Source organism: Oryctolagus cuniculus, chromosome 12, assembly GCF_051225735.1.
Source record: "Oryctolagus cuniculus isolate XC-2025 breed Fujian yellow rabbit chromosome 12, ASM5122573v1, whole genome shotgun sequence".
Taxonomy (NCBI): domain Eukaryota; kingdom Metazoa; phylum Chordata; class Mammalia; order Lagomorpha; family Leporidae; genus Oryctolagus; species Oryctolagus cuniculus.
Window position 1 is genome coordinate 18,194,614 of NC_142878.1, and position 7,051 is coordinate 18,201,664.

The 7,051-nt window shown below is 47.3% G+C and overlaps 1 long non-coding RNA gene across 6 annotated transcripts in view; it reads right to left on the bottom strand.

Annotated features, from left to right (window-relative positions):
• Positions 1 to 6,503, bottom strand: part of LOC149122958 (uncharacterized) — a 106,023-nt gene extending 99,520 nt beyond the window's left edge. Inside the window, exons 1-2 of one of the 6 annotated variants that reach the window (XR_016217750.1) lie at positions 6,109 to 6,290; positions 5,682 to 5,844 (exon numbers count right to left, since the gene is read on the bottom strand). This is a non-coding gene — a long non-coding RNA (uncharacterized LOC149122958). The other 5 variants (XR_016217746.1, XR_016217747.1, XR_016217745.1 and 2 more) reach the window with 5 other exon arrangements.
• Positions 6,504 to 7,051: the final 548 nt, after the last annotated feature.

Consider the following 7,051-nt stretch of genomic DNA (forward strand, 5'->3'; position numbering starts at 1 on the left):
CTCAAGGAGTTGGGTCCATGCCACTCACATGGGAGACCTGGCTGGAGTTCTGTGCTCCTGGTTGGAGCCTGGCCCAGACCTAGGTATTGTAGGCACATGGGAAATAAACCAGCAGATGGGAGACTAGAAGACATATTCATTCATTCTCTTTTTTTTCTTTTCAAATAAATAAGTGAAAGGAAAAAAGAAAAAAACATAATAGAAACTCAAAAGAAAAAAAAGATTCTGGCCAATTGAGTTTCTGGGGTGGGCCTTGTTTTGCTTGTAGACAAAGTTAGTCTCACTATATCTACACACGGCCCTCCCTCCATGTGTGCGCACTGGGTGAAACTGCTGAGTGCCTTCTCATAAGGACAGTAACCCAAAGCCCCACTCTTATGCCTCATTTAACCCTAATTATTTCCTTGGAGTCTCCCATCTCCAAATACAGATACACCAAGGATTAGGATTTCAATATATGAACCTGGGAGGCACACAAGCACTCCCTCTGTGACAAAGGACGCCCCACAACCCTTGCAATATATTCCAAGTATGTTAATCAGGCACCACATGCCTGTCTAGTGTTATAGCTCTCAGTTCATAAAACTCCCATACACATAGACACACATTATCATCTCTGTGTTGTTACATCTTCTGATGTTTTAAACAGAAGCTGAGCACCTGAAATGTAGTAGTTTTAAAACGATATTCCAGGGGACTAGCACTGTGGTGCAGCAGGTTAATGCCCCGGCCTGAAGGGCCAGCATCCCCTGAGGGCGCCAGCTCAAGACAGCTCTCTGCTAGAGCCTGGGAAAGCAGTAGAAGATGGCCCAAGTCCCTGGGCCCCTGCACCCACGTAGGAAACCCTGATGAAGCTCCTGGCTTCAGCCCGGCTCTGGCCATTGCAGCCACTTAGGAAATGAACCAGCAGATGGAAGATGGCTCACTCGCTCTCTCCGGAACTCTGCCTTTCAAATAAATGAGTAAATTTTTTTAAAACTCCCAAAATGATTTGACTGGAAGAGTTCCTTCCTCGTATTCTGTGGATATTAGTTTATGTTAGTTATATGATAACTGCTCATATTTATCTTCTAGAGCTACCATAACAATATACCACAGACTGGACTGCTTCAACAACAGAAACTTACTTTCCCACAATTCTGGAGACTGCAAGTTCAAGACCAGGGTTGGTGGCAGATGTGGTCTCTTCCCTGAGACCCTCTCCCCAGCTGCCTTCTCACTCCCTGTGCCCTCACATGGTCCCCTGTGTGCACGTCTGGTGTCTCTCCATGCCCAAATCTCCTCTTATAAAGTCATCAACCATATTGACTACAACCAACCCTAACACATCCCTTTTACTTAATTGCCTCTGTAAGGACCAGCGTGGTGGTATACAGGGTTAAGCCGCCACCTGCAACACCTGTATCCCATTTGCATCCCAGTTCATGTCCTGACTGCTCCACTTCTGATACAGCTCCCTGCTAATGTACTTGAGAGAGCAGCAGATGATAGTCCAAGTACTTGGGCCCTACCACCCACATGAGAAACCTGGGTGGAGTTCTAGGATCCTGGTTTCAGTCCGGCCCAGCCCTGGTCATTGCAGCCGTTTGGGGAGTGAACCCACAATAAAGATTTCACCCTTCCCCTTTCTCCCTCCATACCTCCCTCTCTCCCCTCCCTGTAACTCTGCCCTTTAAATAAATGAATCTTTTTAAAACATTAACTCTGTAAAAGACCCTACCCCCAAATCCCAATCCAAGGCCCTGGGAGTGAGGGCTTCAAGATGTGAACCTGGAGAAGACACAGCTCAGCCCCCAGCACTGACTAGCAGTGATGCAGTAAGAAACTGAAGAGTGCCCACATCCCCGCCTGGGTGACACTTGCTCTTGGAACCCAGTAGTCATGTGGTGAAAAAGCCAGGCTGCATGGAGAGACCATGTGGGCTGACAGCCCCTGCTCCGGACCCATTGGCCACCAGACACGTGGGCGAGAAGCTCTCAAGAGAATTGAAGTCCTCTTCAATCCCAGTCATCCTCTGACAGCAACCACTTAACAGACCCCAAATAAGGATCATCTCACTGAGCCCAGCCAGCCCCAGAACTGTGAGAAATAAGAGAGGTGATAATACGAGGGTTAAGTTTTAAATCATTAGGCTTGAGGATGATTGCTTACCTAGTAATTGATAAATGAAACAGGTATTTGTGTGTGCGATTCAATTGTAGCGTTGAGAGCTAACATAAATTTAAACATAAAATAAAACTCGGTTTCAGCCAAATACTACACTTGTGCAGGCAGCCAGTTTGGGACTTTCGCTGCTCTAGCAATTCCTAAATACTTGCAGTGCCCTGACACTTGGCTTTTATGTACCTATTCACGCCTCTGCAAATACTGCTCCTCAACCCAGGCATCCTAACTTCTTTTTCCTCAGAGTAAATGCTTATCTTTTTGTTTATTAAATGGACAGCTGACCAGATAACCAAGGATTAACTACAGGGAGAGCATTTCCTGTCTTCCGTAAGGCTCCCTGGAATCCCTATGATAAATCCCCGTTAAAGGCAAGCAGACCGAGCTCTGACCTTGCAACCTCTAACACAATGGCCTTGACATGCTAATCAGATGCTCCTCCACTTACAATGGCCTTATGTCCGGATAAGCCAGTGTAAAAGCAAAGTATTACAGGTCGAGAAAGTGCATTTAACACAACGAACCTCCCCAACACCATAGCTTAGCAACACAGCACACGGCAGAGCATCCGTCACTTCCCTGGGACGACGGGGCGGCCCAGACGCCATGCTTGCGCCTCTGCCCATCATCACAGGAGAGGATCAGACGGCAAAGTGCTAGACTGGGAAGAGATCAAAGTCAAAACTCAAAGGATGGTTTCCTGAATGTGCATCATTTTCACGTCGTTATAAAGTTGGAAAACCGTCCATCAGCGATTGTCTCTCTTCTCTAGCTTCCACCGCTTGAGGGACTGTAGGGACCCCTTCCTGTCTCTTGGGACCACCTTTTACTCTCTTCCCGAATCTTTCCTCTGTCCGTTCTGTTGTTTATCCACTTTTCTCTTTAATGGCTTTCAATTATTTAGGGAAGAGTGCTCAGCACCAACAGTTCCCCGCCCTGAGGGTGCAGAGATGTACCAGCACAAGCTCTCCCACTCTCAGAGGGCTTTCCAGGAAATGAGGGCGTCTCTCACCCATTACTAAACCCAGCTGTAATCCAGAGGTCTGCACAGATCAGAGCCACAGCAGTCTAAATCCAGTCATTCTCATTTTTCACAAGTAATAAACCGAAAAGAAAACGTACAATCGGAAAATACCTACTGCCTGGCCTTGTCCTTATCCCAGTAAGAGGTATTCAACTTGTTCCTTTGCTCTTAGATTTAAAATAAATAAAAATCTTACAACTACAAGAGTAGTTAAATGTCTCCTACGTACGTCACCTACCTCTAGTCCTTCCACCACTCCAGTTTTTCCTAAACAACACGGATAGCTTTTGGAGGGCATTTAAAAAAGATTAACCTATCATTAGAGGTTGTCCATAAACCATAAGAAGTTCCCAGTGCCATGGACTAGAATAATTCAAGGGCATCTCAAGTATGGCCTTGGCCTATTTCTCCAGCCTCTTCTGTAATACTACACATGAACCCTTATATTTCCAGGCAAATATATCTCCTCCTTTCCCTCTAAACTCCAGAAAAGCCTCTTCCAGCTCTGTGGTTTCCACTCACTCCCACCATCTCAACTCATCCTGATCAACTCCCACCCTTGCTTGGGAGGCTGCCCAAATCTCTCCTTTCGGATTGCTTCCTCCTAGGGCTCAGGATCTTGGAAACGGATCCTTCCCCGCACCCATCCCACACAGATGTCTACAGATTCACATGTTCTCTCTCAAGCGGTCACCTCTCTGTGCAGAAGTTCCACATGTCTAGTGAGAAGCTAGGGGTTCCAAAGACAGAAATCAAGTTCTGTATAACTTTAATCTCCAGATGTCCAGTGGTGAAAGCTTAGTACATGTCTCTCGGTCATACCGGATTGTGTGCGTGTAAACTGTTTGCTTTGGTTATTGATTAGACACAAACCCAACTGACAGTTAAACGGGTCACTTTGCTCAGTGACCTTGACTTCCCTTGTGACCCTGTAATCACATCTAAAACTCTGCAGGATTTACCGGCCACTCAGTAACTCAACAATTAGCCAGTGGTTATACATGGCAAACACCACCTAACAAGACGCAGAGTCCTGTTTCCAAAACAGATCACACTTACCTCTATCCCATCACACCTAATATTCCTGGGAAGGTACAGGACAGTCTTCCAAGGAAAACCTTCGGGGGCTTAAGCCACCAAACATGGGAAACAAGGTTGCCTTCCTTTCTTTCCCCATGGAACCCTGAAATTAGCATCCATGATGAAATAGCCCAAGAGTTGCAGACCAACGGTCTGACTTCAGATAGGAGTAAAAGCTAAACTGCCAAACAGGCCAATACATGTGATTGAAAAAGCAGTCACCTCAGGTGGGCAGGGCTCACTTCTCCAGTGTGGAGTGATCGTAAGCAACAGGGCTGTGACAGTGCTCTGCTCACAGGGGCAAATGGAGCCATGTTGCCAAGTCGATACCCAGCTAATCCAAGGATTAAGAGCTAGTAAGTACCCCGGATGCCAGGTACATGTTACGACCACTGGAAAAACCTGGCTAGGATTGGTAATACATCTCCTATCATACAAAAAAAAAAAAACCGAAGTGTTTATTGTCATTTGCCAGTCAGACAACACATCACAACTTTTACAAATGTCATTGTTTGGTCGCAAACAGCTGCACATCAGTGATGTCTGCCCTGGACAAGGAGAGACCTGTGTCTGTGGCATTCATGCCACCTACTCACCAATCCTGGTGTAGATCCTTAGATGCTGACTGTATTGTGGGTTTCCTCTGGCTCCGAGGGGTACCTGGATTTGGTTCTCCCAATGCAAACACAGCTGCTTGTGCAGGCTGAGGACCTCTTAGGAGGAATGGCGGGACAGCTGGAAGCCCCTTGCTTCAGGGAGAACCATGCCATTGAAAGGCCCAAGTCGTTTGTTTCATAAATAACCATATCTCGCCAAAAAATACATGGAATATGAAGATTCCAATTTCCCGTGCAGGAAACCATGCTCATCAGCCGCACGCTCTGGCGAGGAGTGACCGTGTTCGCTAGGATCTGCCGCATTTAAAATCTACTACATTTCCACGTTAGCTGAGTTCTTCTCCCTTATGTACCTCTCTCCGCCTTCCAACACTCCGAACTCCTACACAAACCCACGGGCTCGCTTTTCAGTGGAAGGACTTGACAACAAAACTGAAATCACCTGCCAGACACTCCACCCTTTACTTTCCAAAAGCCTAAACGGAGGGTGCAAGCGAGCCGTCTCCCAGCCACAGATAACCCAAAGCCACATGTAGGGGGGCCAGCAAAGCCGGGTGAAATACGTGTGAATAATCAGCCAACGTTCAAAAACCAGTGACGCTCACATGAGCGCGCACATTCCCAGCTTCCCTTTTAAAAACGAAATCCGAACTGTCAACTCTGATCCTGTCTTCCCTCAGGGCAGCACTCAGCTGGAGTTAATGACTTCCTGCTTTAAAACCCATTACACCAAATCAAGCCAAATCAAATAACAACAGAAATAAGCAACAACAACAAAAGGAAACAAAGTAACATACCCTTTCCTTTCTCTCCTTTAGACTTGGATGCCGGTTCACTGGCCTTACTCATCACTCACCCCTGTGGCCTCCACGGGGTACTGATTCGAGTCTGCACGTGGACACCTGGACCCTATAGAGAAATCCTGGCAGCTGCCTTGGAGCAAAGCCATCAGGACTGTACCTGCGAGGAGAAAGTCAGATTCAAGAGACGATTAGAGGAAAGTGTCCTCGAATGGGGCGGGGCAAAGGACAGAGGAGAGTCTAGAATAAAATCTCCCTTCCGGGGAAGATGTCAGGGGGCAGGGAGCTGAAGCCGCAGGGCCTACAGTGAGACTTCAGTACTCCTCACGGAGCTCCGACATCTCTCACCCTAAGTCCCTCCCCTGGTTCTCCAAACCCTCTGTCATAAGCTCCAGAGGATGCATTTTGCCTTTATACGTCATACCTGATGCAAGTCAGGTCACTCAGTGTCTAACTGGATGTACAGCAGCTGTCTCTGTGTAGAAGGCAGCTCAGGGTTCCGGGAAGCATTTCCCTGCTCACTGCACCCTTCTCCCATACCCAGCACAATTCTTCACACGTGCAAGGCATTCAGATATTTGTTGAGGATATAAGGGAATAAAGCAATGAATACATAGAAGGTAGTCAGAGCCCATTACTAACCCAAAGGAAGCCGCTGACACTGACCTGATTCTGCACCTGGGACGCAAGGCGAGGGAGGGAAATGTGAAGGGATCCGACGTCCTCCATGAAGTGCACCATTGCCTCTGTTGTGCACAAAACCTTCGGGCATCAGCCACTTGTGGAAGCTTGAGTTCCAGAATATTCCAGGCTATTTTCAGATTTTTTTTTTTTTTTTGAAAGGCAATGCAACAGAGAGAGATCTTCTACCTGCTGGTTCACTCCTGAAATGGCCAGGCCAAAGCCAGGAGCCTGGAACTCAATCCAGGTTACCCACATGGATGGCAGGGGTCCACGCACTTGGGTCCTCCTCTGCTAATTTCTCAGATGCATTAATAGGAAGAAGAGCAGTTAGGACTCAAACCAGTGCTCCAATACGGGGTGTCAGCACTGCAGGCAGCAGCTTAACAATGCCAGCCCCATTATTTTCTAATTCTTCCTCCTCTCAAGTTCTTTTAAAAGCTAGGATAATTTTCAATGAAGAACCAGAGGAGCACAGCATGGAGTTAGACAGAAGGTAGGTAAACAGTAAATACTTGGAGCCTAATTGAATCCTGAAATGATTGAAGTGTAGCACCACTTTGTCTTCAAAACATTTGAAAGGAGCAAGCAAAGAGCGCGAAGTCCCAGGAGGGCAGGGACAGGACGCTGTAGCCTGCACCGGGCCTGACCTCTCACTGCACGGGGACCAGGTCAGGCGCACCACC